Source organism: Python bivittatus, unplaced genomic scaffold, assembly GCF_059951505.1.
Source record: "Python bivittatus isolate LINGU-HERP-01145 unplaced genomic scaffold, Pbiv_v1 ctg000020_np1212, whole genome shotgun sequence".
NCBI lineage: Eukaryota > Metazoa > Chordata > Lepidosauria > Squamata > Pythonidae > Python > Python bivittatus.
In genome coordinates, this window is record NW_028277030.1 from 98,757,396 (window position 1) to 98,771,149 (window position 13,754).

Sequence of the window (13,754 nt, forward strand, 5' to 3'; positions counted from 1 at the left end):
TCAAAATGGATTGCTGCTGCCTTCCACAATTTTATTTTCAACTTTTCAGACCTGGACTTCTCTGGTAAACTCCCATTCAAGTATTAACCTGATCCAACCCTGCTTAGCATTTTTTGGGATCAACAAGAATTAGCTTAGTGCTCCCAGCAAGATGGGCTGATAGCTCTTTGCTCCCTTCTAAGGGACAAGCAGCATATTTTAAATACCAGGTAAGAGAACAGTGGAAGACAGCTATTGCCCTGCATTCACGGATTTCAGCTTGCTAGCTTCATAAGGTTAGCAAAGGGACCTAAAAATGTTAGCTAGACCTCTCTTCTATAGTACCTCTCTTCTATTGGTACAAAAATGTTAGCTAGAATTAGAGGTACCAGATCTGCGCTGCAAACACAGGACAACCATTAATATCACCAATATTTAAGTTTTCTCCACCTCTTTACTGCCATCTAGTGGTCATCTGGATTTTATTTTTTTAGTCCAGATATAATACCCCTAATTCAGGTGGGACAATGCTGCTCTTGTTCTGAGCAGATACTTCAGATTATTCAGGAAGCTGAGGAACAGGTTAGGCCAATGCTAATTAAAACCTGTCACAATGCAGGTTTGGTTGCTTGCATGCCCCTTGGAGACGCTTATGTTGGCATGGAGTGGAAATTTTCCTGGGATGTTTCCAAGGTCCCAATCTAGTCTACCCCCACCGAAATAAAGCTGTCCTTTACAGTCGAGTTCAGTGTATTCTGAGTTGCTGATGCAATTGTGGGTAACCAGAGGCCCTCTCTGTGCCGACAGAGGGGGCTCGAGGGCTACAGGCTAGTGTGATTAGTTTTACCCACTACCGAGGTTTCCAGCCCCTCAGCCACTAGGACAGGGCGGTTCTTTATCGGCCTGTCCTATAAACTGGTTTGCTCAGCTGCTCAAAGGAGGCCTGCGTCGGCTTCGTACTTCTTGAATCGCCGTCTGAGGCAACAATAACAGGGCGGTCGACTTCTAAGAAGAGCTCGAGTTTGCCTGGAAATTTAAGATTCTGCCACCCCCTAAAGCGCTTCAAGATCCTGGAGGGGTGGCAGGGAAAAGGCGTTTCACTCGTGCGACCTATTACTTGAAGTATCTCAGCGCCGGCGTTAGAAGAAACAAAGCATAAATCTGGTCCCGGAGCGCCAGCTGGCGGAATCCCGCGAGTGACAGCGGCGCTGCCCGCCGCGGTTTCTCTGGGTGTGGCGGCCGCCGGCGGAAAGCCGCAGTCAACGTAGCTGCAGCCTGACTCAGAGCGGGCCCGAGATTCCCGAGAAGGCCGCTCGGCTCCTCCCTCGCAGAGGCGGCTCTTAAAGGCGCCGGGGGTCGCCTCCGATTCGGGGCTGGCCCAGCCGCCTTCTCCTCGGCCTCGCGGGAACGCGTTGCTGAGCGTGCGGGAAGCTGCCGAATACGATAGCGTGTCTCGCGCGCAGAAGGCTTTACTTTGCCGCCTTTTCATTTACACCACCCTTCAAAGCTGGGCATTTCCCCCCCTTTTGGACATACATTTGTCTCGTTTCTTTTGAAATGCACGTGGCTGAGTTTAAATCCACTCAGGCTGTATGAATGGCTTTCCCAGACTCTACTGTATGAACAATGGTCGACCATCGCAGCCTTACAGCTGAATAGTTATTAATAATTATTAATTATGGGTTATTAATGAATTCATAATTATAGCATCTCATTAGATGCCATTATAACATTATCCCACTGTCCTTTTAATGAGCACCAAATATTGTCCTCCCCCTTCCCCATTATGCATTCCCAAATGTCCTGTGATGGAATTCATACAACATAGATGAGTCAGGGGTTACTCAGCCCAATTTCCTGTATGTACATGAAACACTTAAAAAAATAAGAACAATGAGATATAAACAGCTACAACACCAACAGAAAAAAATACAGTAATTGTTATACATGAGGGGGAAAAAAACTTCACACTTCGGTGGTGATTAAAATAAATTAAGCATTAAAAAGAAAGAAAAAATGGGAAAAACTAAAAGATTTATATACTAGCCATGTAATATCAATATAGAATTAATACTAATATATATTCCACATATCCTTAAGCCTATTAAATCTAGACCATATGGAAAAATATTGCTTCATCTTCTTACATTTAAGATATAAAGTGTTTTCAAAAATAGATAACAGATTCAGGAGGTATCAAGAGTCTAATTTCTTTCAGTTCACACATGATTATCCTCTAAGCACAAGGTTGTGTGGGTACAAAGCCCTTTCTCCAATTTCACAGGAAATGATGGAATTATTATCTTTTTAGAAATCCTTCACTCATTCACATTTATCTGTCCTCAGCTGGTATATTTATACACAAGCCATTGTCAGTGAACTTTATTTCCAAAGGAAGTCATATCTGTAGATATGGGCTGTTGCTGTTGAAACTATTTTGGGAAGTCAGCAAGTAACAATACATTCACAGAACATATTTACATGTGCAGTAATTATGATGTATTTATTTGCTGATTTGTCTACTGCCTGAAACGAAATGAATTCTAGATGGCTTACATAACTTACATATAAAACATAATACAAAATCAATTTAATAATTAATCAAAACAGTAAATCCAAATCTAATTCTTCAATTTAAATTTAAACACTAAAAGAAACAAGCTAAAATGTATTGAATATTATATGGTTGTAATTTACCCATGAAGGCCTTCTGGAAGTAACATGTGTTCATCTGCTTCTGGAAGGTCTAGAGGGCAAGACCATCCTTGTTTCAGGGGTAAGCTATTCCAAAGGAAGAGAGCTGCTACTGCAAATACCTACCATCGGTTCCCCTCCCATCATACCTCCTGGTACAGGGGGAGCAGACACTTCCTAGCTGCTCGGATAGGGTGAGCAGAAACTACTGGGGAATGGCAGTCCTTAAGATAATCAGGCCTCAAGTCATATATAGGGCTTTATAGGTAGCAATCAGCACTTTGAATTGCATTCAGAAATCTACTGGTAACCACTACAGCTCCCATAGCAGAGATGTAACATGGCAGTATTGCAACAGATCATAAGCATGCATGTCACTGCATTCTAGATCAGTTGAAGTTGCTGGGTGGTCTTCAAGAGCAGTCCCAGATAGAGCACATTATAGTAATCTAATCTACAGATTAAAAAGGCATGAGCAACCATCTTCAGTGCATCCTGTTCCAGGTACAGGAGCAACTGGTTGAAGCTGTGCAAAAGCCTTCCTGGACATGGTATCCACCTGCTCTTCAAGCAGGAGCTATAAGTCCAACTGGACCCCTAGATTGCAAGCCTGCTCTTTCTGGGGAAGCACACTTCTATCAACAGTCAAATATGGTGCAGTCCTGGAATTAGTAAATTTTTGAATCAACAGCCACTCCATCTTGTTTGGGTTGAGTGGATATGTACCATGACCTTAGGCAGGCTCCAAGCTTTCACATCCTACAAACACCCCTGCAATGAGATCAAGCAGCTTGGTGAGGGATGCTGCCATGCAGCTGGGAAGGATGATATATAATAGCATCACCAGTTTGTCCCTTTGGACAAAGCAAGCAAGATCTCATATCTTGCCATCTGTAGAACAGCAGATCTTGCAACAGCTCGATCCCCCAGTATACAATTGCCACCATTTCCCTTACTCCAGAGTTAGGACTAGTGCAAAACATGAAATTCAGCAGGGCAGATCTCTGCAAGCCCCCTCCCTTCATCCAGCCAGGTCTCAGGGATACATGTTGGGTTTGTCATCTCGTCCATAATCAAATCATGAACAAGGCTGGTGGATGTACTTTCACAGTTTTTCTATAGTCTCCATATCACATGTTATATGGATGGTGTTTTGTGACACTATCAGCAGTTCTAGCTTCTGAGTTAAGAAAAGCAATTGGATCTTAGAGCATGTAGATGCTGAGAATAAGTGACTGGTGTGTCTTATTTGCTATTTTTGCAATTTATGTACTGAATATAGTTTAATGAATTAAGATTTAAGTGAGCTTAAACAAATAAGGAGATAGAGTTCCCAAGCCAGTCTCACCCAGCTACATTCCTCAATAGGAATTACTTTCCTAGTCATGTAACTAAGCAGCATTTCTCATCTCCCTTGGATATGTACCATGACCAGTTTTTCCGAGGAAATTTTTTGACCTTTATATAAAGCAAAATAATACTGATGAATGACACTTTTCACATATCTGCATTATCTATTATTACAGTACTTCCTTCTTGTAACTTTAGAATCACTTTTGTTTTCTTTTCACAACATATATGCCAATCATTTCCCCAGTTTATATGCAAATTCAAATTTTTTTGTTTTGCAATTCATCTTTATTTCCCTCTCTCTCACTGTTGCCTCTGTAGAAGTTTAATTTGATGGGTAATAGTTGTCATACCTGGGGATTTTTTAAATTCTTCCTTTTTTTTTTAATCTCATCCAAAATAATTTGTATTTTTGCCTGCCTTTTCTTTTTAAGTTCACTGTTACACTGTATAAAATATCCTCTTACAAAAGCTTTACTTGCATCCCAAACCGTTCTTACTTCTGTGCCTTTATTAAGATTATTCTCAAAAAAATATTTTAACTTCTTTTTGCAGTCCTCCACCAGCATTTCGTTTCATAACAACATCTCATTCAATCTCTACCTAAAACAGCCATTTTTCCTTTTAAAAGTTAAAGTCACTGGATTGTGATCTGAGAGAGTATTTGGTAATGTCTCCACTTTATGAACATTAATAGCATGTTAATAAGTTATTCAAAGTTAATAAGTCTTAGAGATTCAGATTATATCTATTCTTGAGAAACATTTATGTCTTTCAGAAAAATGTATATTCTTCTGAGTCACCATTTTTATATCTCCATATATCAACAAGCTCCAAATTATCCATTAAATTAAAAAAATATTTGATAGTTGGCCGTGTGTATCTTTTTGTGGGGAAACCAACCTATTTCAATCTCCCAGGAGACACCAATTTTCATACAGAAAGTCCAATAATTTATCCATAAGTCCTTTATAAAATGATGTTTTATCTTCATTTGGGGCATAAATTCCCAATATCAAAGTCTTAGCCCCCTGTAGATTTACTTTCAACCCAACATTTCTGCCATGATCATCAGTCAATATAAGTTTTGGATATAGTTGAGGATTTATATACAAAACAACTCCATTTCTTTTCTTCATTCCTGCTGAAATAAACTCTTCACCCAAATTTTTGTGACTCAAATATTTTATGTCTTTTTTCCTAATATGCATTTCTTGTAAGCAAATCACAAATTGTTTTAACTTTTTCCAATAATGATTTTTTTTCTCTTTTGAAGAGCATTTGCTCCATTTATATTCCACATTAAACATTTATAATCCATAGTTATGCCAAGAGGGTGATTCTGGGCAGCTCACAATTAAGATCAAACATTAAAAACAGTAAAAATATAAATATCCATATTAAATTAGCTAAAAATAGTATATTTCTAATACATTTGTGTGACTGTCATTCTTTTTTAACCTACTGTACTTTGTATAACTAAGTCCTATATTTCATTATACTTGTCCATACAAGGTCTACATTTGTAGGCAATCCACTCGTAAGTGGCAAGTACAATCAGGTCTTCAATCCATTGAATAAATGGGGCCATACATTTATCTTTCCAATGCTACAATATCAGTTTATTATTTACTATGACAATATTTGGCCATAGTAAGGGCACAGAGAATCCATTTACGTTGTCCAGATGTCAAATTCCATGTACTAGGTATATAGTTCAAAAGAATATTATCCTCTGAAATGTTTAGCTTTTGTCACACAATCATAATTATATAGTCCACTACTTTCTCCCAAAACTTAGTAAGTATAGGACATTGTAAAAACATATGCTTTAAAGAGGCATTCTCTTTATTACATCTCCAACAAAATGTTATTTTTGACAATCCTTTTCTATACAAACATAATGGAGTCCAATAAATTCTAAATATTTTGTTGTATAAGTCATAGCTGAAGGCCCATTGACACTCTTGCTATAGAAGTTAAGATACTTTCCCATTGTCTAGGCAATATAGAGACCTCTAATTCTTTATTTCACTCATCCCTTAACATCTGTATATCAAATTGATTTATTGATAACAAATATCTATAATGCTAATAGTAGGATTTTAGTTCTAAAGGATTTAACAAGTTGTTCTAGTATCTTGGATGTCTTGGAAGCTGAAAATGCTGCTGGTCCAAACAATGTTGTTAACAAATGTTGTAGCTGTAGCTACTGCTACTGCATCTGATAGATAATATTTATCTCTTAACACAGCATATACGTTTTTTGCCGGAATTCACTTAACAACCACGTGATTTGCTTAACGACTATGTGATTCACTTAACAACTGCAGTCATTTGCTTAGTGATTGCGGTGATTCACTTAATGACTGTAAAAAAGATTGCAAATCATGATCATGTAACCACAGGGGTCATAAAGCATTTTTCCCAAGACTGTTGTAACTCCGGATCATCGTTAAACAAATGGTTATTAAGCGAGGACTACCTGTAATTGTTTCCAAAGATATTAGGGTTCTGTTGTATTTAGATCCTAATACTGTGCATCCAACCAAATGTGCTATACACATATTTTCCAATGTTGCCCAAATTGGAAAATTAATACCAATTGTTGGCTTCCAATATTTAATACTTAACAATAGGTACATTTGATGATATAGCTCCAGATTCAGAAAACCGAAGCCTCCCTCATTAATTGGTGATTGCATTTTCTGTAAAAATATTCTTGGAATCAAAGAACACATAAAATTTTTCTAAACAAAGAATTTGTTTTCTGAAAATATTTTCCAGATATTTGAACAGGAATTCCTCTCAGAATATAAATTAATCTGGTAATAATATTCATTTTGAGAATATTCACCTTTCCCCAAAGTGTGAGGTTTAATGACTCCCATCTATCCATACCTAAAGAAACATCTTTATATATTTTATTTATATTAGATGTCACTGAGTTATATCTTTTGGTATCCACATACCTAAATATTTAATAGGGGGGACGCGGTGGCGCAGCGGCTTAATGACGCTGAAAGTTGCCGGCCAGAAATGGTCGACGCTTCAGCGGTTTGAGTCCAGCTTTCACGTTAGCAGGGTGAGCTCCTGTTTCCTCCCCAGTTCCTGTAAATCCAACAGTTCGAAAACTCACGTGAGTAGATAAATGGGTACTCTCACTCTGGTGGGAGGAAAAATGCTGGCAGCGCCTTGCAAAAAAAAAAAAAGTCGGGAGCAGTTGTCGGTAAGCACGAAAAACCGCGCACGCCCGAAAAGGGCGCGAAGCAACGGAAACCCCACCTCCTGCGCTTGCCAGCTGGGCTCTGCTCTAGGAAGGAGGCGCTGGCAAACCACTTCCGAAACACCTTGCCTTGAAAACTGCAAAAGGACTCGTCCAAGCAGTCACTGCAGAGTCGGTAACGACTGAGCACAGATTATATATATATATATATATATATATATATATATATATATATATATAATGGATTCAGTACAAATACAAAATTCATATTCCTTAAATGGATGGGTAACTAAATTTTCACCTACTGGCATCAATTCTGATTTAGACCAATTAATAGAATATCTTGTATTTTATTAAAGGCATCTATCATTTGCATCAACACTGGAACAGTATTTTTTTCCCCCAAATTTGGACACCATCCATCTCACAAGGAAGTGACTCGGGGTGGTTTACAATAAAAACAACAAATAAATATTAATTAAAATACAATAAAAATAGTATAAATACAATAAAACCAAATACATACTTACATAATATAGTAGTATGAGGAATAGTAGTATGAGGTTTAGTAATAAACAAAAGAATAACATCTGCAAATAAAACCAATTTGTGTTCAACTGAATTATGTACTACTCCGTAAATCTCCCTGTGTTGTCTAATAGCACAAGCCAAGGGTTCCACACAAATACTGAAAAGCAAGGGTGAAAGTGGATATCCTTGTCTAGTTTCTCCAAATCAGTGTTTTTCAACCTTGGCAACTTTAAGATGAGTGGACTTCAATTCCCAGAATTTTTCAGCTAGCTGAGGAATTCTGGGAGTTGAAGTCCACTCATTTTAAAGTTGCTAAGGTTGAGAAACACTGCTTTAAATAATGGGAAAGTAGCAGAAAAAATACCATTAGCCTTTATTTTAGACTTGGGCGACTCATATATAATGTAGGTAGACCTCACTTAACAACCATTCGTTTAATGATGGTTCAAAGTTATGACGGCCTCGGAAAGGGTGCTTTATGACCCTTAAAGCACTTATGGCCGTCGTAAAATGTCATGCTGCCCCCCCCCCATGGTCATGTGGCCGCATTTCGGGTGCTTGGCAACTGGCTCACATTTAAGACCAGTTGCCACGATCCCACGATCATGTGATCACCATTTGCAATCTTCTCTAATGGCTTCCCAGAAAGTCAGTGCAGGGAAGGTTGCAAGTGGAGAGGATGGAGGGAAACTTCTCAGCAGTTCCTCCAGCCCCATGAAGGATTTCCCCTCCGTCTCCTCTCAGTGGTGTGCAGGAATGGAGCTCAAATCCTAAAGATTTGAGCTCTGTTCCCCAGCCCCATGAAGGATTTCCCCTCCACCTGCGGAGGGGAGGGGAAACCTCTCAGCAGCCTGCAGGAATGTTTGAGAGTGAAAGGGCCTGAAACCATCCAGCAGGCAGCTCTTTTGCAGAGCTGAAATCCTTCAGCAGACAGCTCTTTTGCTCTGTCTGCTTAACGACCCAGGAGATCACTTAATGACCACAACCAGGAGTGCCTGGATTGTAGTCATTGAGTGAAGCAGTCACGTGGACGTCTTGCTTAACAACTGCTTCACTCAACGATTGAGATTCCAGTCCCCATTATGGTCATTAAGTGAGGACTACCTGTAATATCTTAATCCATTTTATAAATGTCAAGGGAAATCCAAACTTATTTAATACAGCAAACATGTACTGTCTATATATTTTGTCAAAAGCTTTTTCTGCATCTAAAGATAAAATTACAAATTGGTCTTCACTTTTATTCAAATCTATTAAGTCTACGATAACCTCATGTTGTCAGCTGCTTGTTTAGTTTTTATAAACCCTGCTTGATCACCCTTAATAACAAACAGTATCACTTGCTGTAATCTGTTTGCTAGCACTGCTGCTAAGATCTTGTATCAACATTCATCAGAAACTGGACATTAATTAGCACACTGAGTATGATCTTTACCTGGTTTGGGTATCATTGCAATATTAGCCTGATTAAATGCCTCTGATAATATTCCTTTATTAAGTATTTCATCATACAATTACAAAAATTTTTTTTAAATCTCACCTTTACTATTTTTATAGATAAGGCAGCAAACGTATTTAATATTCTTTCCTCCTCCTATTTTCCCTACAACAACAACCCTGCAAGGTGACAGGCTGAGAGAGAGTGACTGGCCCACGGTCACCCAACTGGCTTTCATGCCTAAAGCAGGACTAGAACTCATAGTCTCCTGCTGTCTAGCCTGGTGCCTTAATCACTAGACCAAACTGACAGAGTTTTGGCACCAAAAGATCTATACATGTTTTATACCATTGAACAGGAAATCCATCCAATCCTGGTGTTTTATCACCTGCTATTTTTTAAATTATTTGTTAAATCTCTACCTCAGAGAGTGGAGCAATAAAAGTTGTTCTTGGGTATCATCTAGGTGTGGTACATTTATATTACCTAAGAAGGCCTCTCTATCCTCATTCAATATATTCTCTGGTTTGCTATATAATTCTGAATAAAATTTTAAAAATTGACAATTTACAGGGCATTCAGAAAGCATTCAGACCCCTTTGCAACAACACTTGAAATTTAGCTCAGCTGCTTTCCATTTCTCTTGATGGTTGCTGAGCTGTTTCTACACCTTGATTGGAGTCCACCTGTGGTAAATTAAATTGATTGGACATGATCTGGAAATCCACACACCTCTCTATAGAAGGCCTCACCACTGACAATGCATACTGTATCAGAGCAAAAGCCATGAGGTCAAAGGAACTGCCTGCAGAGCTCAGAGACAGGATTATTGCAAGGCACAGATCTGGGGAAGGCTACAAAAAAAATTCTGCTGCACTGAAGGTTCCCAAGAGCACAGTGGCCTCCATAATTCTCAGATGGAAGAAGTTTGGCACAACCAGGACTCTTCCAAGAGCTGGTTGCCCAGCCAAACTGAGCAATCGGGGGAGAAGAGCCTCAATAAGAGAGGTGACCAAGAACCCGATGGTCACTCTGACTGAGCTCCAGAGATCCTGTGTGGAGATGGGACAAAGTTCCAGAAGGACAACCATCACTGCAGCCCTCCACCGATCTGGGCTTTATGGCAGAGTGGCTAGACGGAAGCCTCTCCTCAGTGCAAAACACATGAAAGCCCGCTTGGAGTTTGCAAAAAAAGCACCTGAAGGATTCTCAGACTGTGAGGAACAGGATTCTCTAGTCTGATGAAACCAAGATTGAACTGTTTGGCCTCAGTTCTAAATGTTATGTCTGGAGGAAACCAGGCACCACTCATCACCTGCCCAATACCATCCCAACAGTGAAGCATGGTGGTGGCAGCATCATGCTGTGGGGGTGTTTTTCAGCAGCAGGGACTGGGAGACTGGTCAGGACTGAGAGAAAGCTGAATGGAGCAAAGGACAGCGATATCCTCAATGAAAACCTGTTCCACAGTGCTCAGGACCTCAGCCTGGGCTGAAGGTTCACCTTCCAACATGACAATGATCCTAAGCACACAGCCAAGACAACACAGCAATAGCTTAGGGGCAACTCTGTGAATGTCCTAGACTGGCCCAGCCAGAGCTCTGACTCGAATTCTATTGAACATCTCTGGAGAGGCCTGAAAATGGCTGTCCACTGACAGTCCCCATCCAACTTGATTGAGCTTGAGAGGATTTGCAAAGAAGAATGGCAGAAAATCCCCCAATCCAGGCGTGCAAAGCTTGTCGCATCGTACTGAAAAAGACTCGAGACTGTAATTGCTGCCAAAGGTGCTTCAACAAACTACTGAGTAACGGGTCTGAATATTTATGGCAATGTGATGTTTCAGTTTTTCCTTTTTCATAAATTTACAGACATTTCTAAAATTCTGTTTTCACTTTGTCATTATGGGGTACTGAGTGTAGATTAATGAGGAAAAAAATGAATTTGAACGATTGTAGTATCAGGCTGCAACATAGCAAAATTGAAAAAAGTGAAGGGGGTTTGAATACTTTCCGAACGCACCATATATCTGTTGAAGTTTTATATATTTCATCTCTAATAATTGGAATTATAACCCTATCTTTCTTTTGTTTTAAACAATTAGCCAAAATTTTACCTGGGCTTTCACCATTCTCCCAGTATCTCTGTCGTAAATATGTTAGCATGAATTCTGTCTGATGTGATATTATAGTATTTAATTCATATTTATTCTGCTGTATTTCTCTATACAAAGTAGTAGATGGGCTTCTAACTATCTGTGCCCATAAATGTTTCAATTAGTCTTTCAGATTATTTTCCCTTTTATTTTTAACCTTATTTTTATATAATGCATAAGCAATAATTCAACCTCGTGTATAAGATTTATATGCTTCCCATTCAAAAATCCAGGCACTTGATGTTCCTGAATTCAAATCAAAGTACTGCAAAGTCTCTACCCACATTTGTTGTACAAATTCTTTATGATTCCACAGAGAAACACTGAAATACCAATTTCTCACTACCTTAGCCAGTTTCTGAACCACACAATTCAAAATAATTGCACTATGGTTTGATACATAACAAAGGTCAATACTACATTCTTATATTTGATAATATAGAGTTGATGATATTAAGAAGTAAGCCTAAAAAAATTCTGCTTGATGGAAAGAAGGCCGGAAGGCGTAACTATGTTTTCTTTTTTTTATTTCTTCTTTTTTTCTTTTTATTATATTCTATCTTTTTGTTTTGTATACTTTTACTGTATCAAAAAATTCTAATTAAAAAAAATAGGCGTCCTTGCAGGTTCAGAGTTGCCTCTGTGCAGAACATTTAGGCCTTGCTTGAATCAAAGATTTTTGAATAATATTTGAAGGGATCAAAAACTAAATTGGCAATATCTAAATTGGCAATGTTAACTTCATAGCTTTAGAGCATGCGCGGAGTTCTCTATAGCCAAGCTTCAATACTAACAGCACTTAGAGAAATTACAAGAGGAAGCAACTAACCACAGACGACCTAGCTCAGATAACAGGGAAAACTCCTCCCAAAGAGACTAAGTCTGAGGCCTGATAAGAGGAGGGAGGACCCAGAACAAGTTAGGGGGAACTCCTTTAAATTAATGTAAGCAAACAAGGGGAGGGAATAGAGTTAATGTAAGCAAACAAGGGCAGGAAATAATGTATTCTGCTAAAGTTTCTTTGACTGGCTGTAAAACTCATCTTCATTATAATGGTACTAAGATCTGTCTTTTTAAAATACTATAAAAGGCTGTGGTTTTTGTCTCCAAGGGTGTGCCACCCTGCTCTCTCTTGGTGCATGGTGTGGGCACCCAGACTTTTGCTTGGCCAAATAAAATGCTGCTTAGAGAAGTCCCCGCTTGAAGTCTTTTATTTTGTGCTGCTGATTGATTTCACGTTTTCTGGGTAGCCGTGAACCTTACATATTCATATCACATCACAGACACACCCAAAGGAAAATGCTTCCTACGAAAAGGCATTCAATATCTGGGCAAAGAATTAAGCATTTCACTAGAAGGAAGTTGGCTGGAATGTTTGCACGAGCAAACAACATAGTGCTTCACTAGAAGGGAGCTCCGTTTGTCCTCTTTGGAATGAGTGTGGTGCACTCGCCTGTGAAGAATACTTTGGACTGGGTCCAGTTCCCCCCATTGCCCTAAATCAGTTTGCAGTCTGCAACCTCAACATCATCTTTTGTGGCCCCTGAAGCCCTCCCCACCACAATCGTTAATGATCAGCAAGAGGGTTTCCCACCATTTTGAAACACGCCTGTATGCCAAATGTAGCGCAAGTACGAGAGCAGGCTTGCTATTCTTCTAGAAACGTTAAGAACTCCAGCTCCTGGAGACCACGAAGTGATCCGTCCCCGTCAAAGAAAAGCTCCGGAGATTTGGGCAGAGATGCCCAAAGTCTGAGGAATAAGCCCGTGATTTAAATACCGCGCGGAAAAACCAGAACCTCTTCACTAATCTGCATCTTTCCGGTGCGAGACGCCCGCTGCCCCCTACCCCGCGCACACGCAGTGTTGCCACCCTGAGAGCGCCCTTCGCTCGGATCGATCGGCAGTTCTTCAACACGTTTAATCATCCCCTTCTATCACCTAGAATGAATATATCCAAGAACAGTAAAGTGCGTACAGATTTATGGGCTTGTATGGCGGGGGGAGCGGGGGGAGCGGCGGGGGCGACTTGTACTGCCCGGAACCAGTTTGCCCACAGAGAAGACCTGGACCCCCTGAACTATCGCAACTAGTCCCAGCGGCGGCGCCTTTAAGTTCACCGCCCCCGCCCAAGCTCCAGTGGACCCGCCCGCACATCCAGCCAGCCAAACCCCACCTTCGTGGCCCGGAACTTGGAAGGGCCGCTGCTGCGCTTAAATTCGGAGGCGATGAGCAGGGCGTAGGAAGGGGTTCCGAGAAGCAGAATTGTGGCCTTGTGGAAGCCGGCGTAAGTAGATCCGAGTGAGCGGCCCTTCTGCGCAGTCTGATTAAGACTTCTTTTCATTCGGGGCGGGGGATTCCAGCGCTTTCTCTGCCCGCTTC

The 13,754-nt window shown here is 40.2% G+C and overlaps 1 protein-coding gene across 1 annotated transcript in view; it reads left to right on the plus strand.

The window, feature by feature from the left end:
• The first annotated feature begins 13,536 nt into the window (after positions 1-13,536).
• The window catches only part of CAPN11 (calpain 11), a 47,587-nt gene continuing 47,369 nt past the window's right edge, over positions 13,537-13,754 (plus strand). The window contains exon 1 of the mRNA XM_088145135.1: positions 13,537-13,659. The gene's annotated coding sequence lies outside the window, so the exon portion shown is untranslated. The remainder of the gene's footprint in view (positions 13,660-13,754) is intronic.